Below are 910 nucleotides of genomic sequence, written 5' to 3'. Positions count from 1 at the left end.
GCCACAATGTTGGTGAGTTTAACTTTGTTTAATACAATCAGATAGGGCTTTACTGTTTGGATGTATGGGCTGTCAATGGCAGAAATGAGTTTTTTCTTCCAGCAACAGTGATGTCAGGCGCATAACCTCTATTAAGAGTTCAGAAAGCTGCACGCCGTAAAGTCGGAACTCTCAGACAAAAGGTTTGGTGGTCGGAGACAGTATGGACAGGCCTTTAGTAGTCTTTCTCAAAGACGGACACAAAAAAGGACCCAGGATTGGAATCGGGAACTACCGGTTCAATTACAGATGAGGAGTGGGTTATTCCATGCTGCCTGAAACTTGGATGAATTGAATACCCAGGACCATAATGGAAACGTTTTGTGTTATCCTTTTAACGATCATTGTAAAAATGTTACCACTGTACGGTTTAAATACTCAATTAAAACAAGAAAAAACACATCAATGTGTACAATCGTACATAAAGAACGAGAATCACAATCCACTCCAAGTATTGGTTTTTATTAAGGTCTGTCGTACATTTTTCATCAATGTATTACACCTTCTCCCAATCATAACTGAAAGCCATTCAACTTTTTTTTTTTTTTTTAAAGTTTTAGACATTTTCAAGTCTAATCATACATTTTAAATAAACTCCCTCTTAAAAAAAATTCTATGGTTTATTCCATTTAGATTTATTCTATTTCTTGTTTTCTTTTTTTTACTCTTTTACTCTTTTCATACAAATCTTCACTTCAATAGAAGGTGTTAGCTTGCAGAAATAAAATTTCAACACAAATAAAATAAAATGAAAAAAACAAACAAACGGGTAAACGCAAAAGGCAGCGTTAGGGGTTGAGGCGCCGAGTTGGCCAGCGGTTCTGAGGTAAGTGTGTTTCCTCTTCGTGTTCTGGTGGAGCGGAGGCCGTCG

This window comes from Nannobrachium achirus (genome assembly GCF_963921795.1).
Source record: "Nannobrachium achirus genome assembly, chromosome: 13".
NCBI lineage: Eukaryota > Metazoa > Chordata > Actinopteri > Myctophiformes > Myctophidae > Nannobrachium > Nannobrachium achirus.
Note: the sequence above shows the minus strand (reverse complement) of the source record.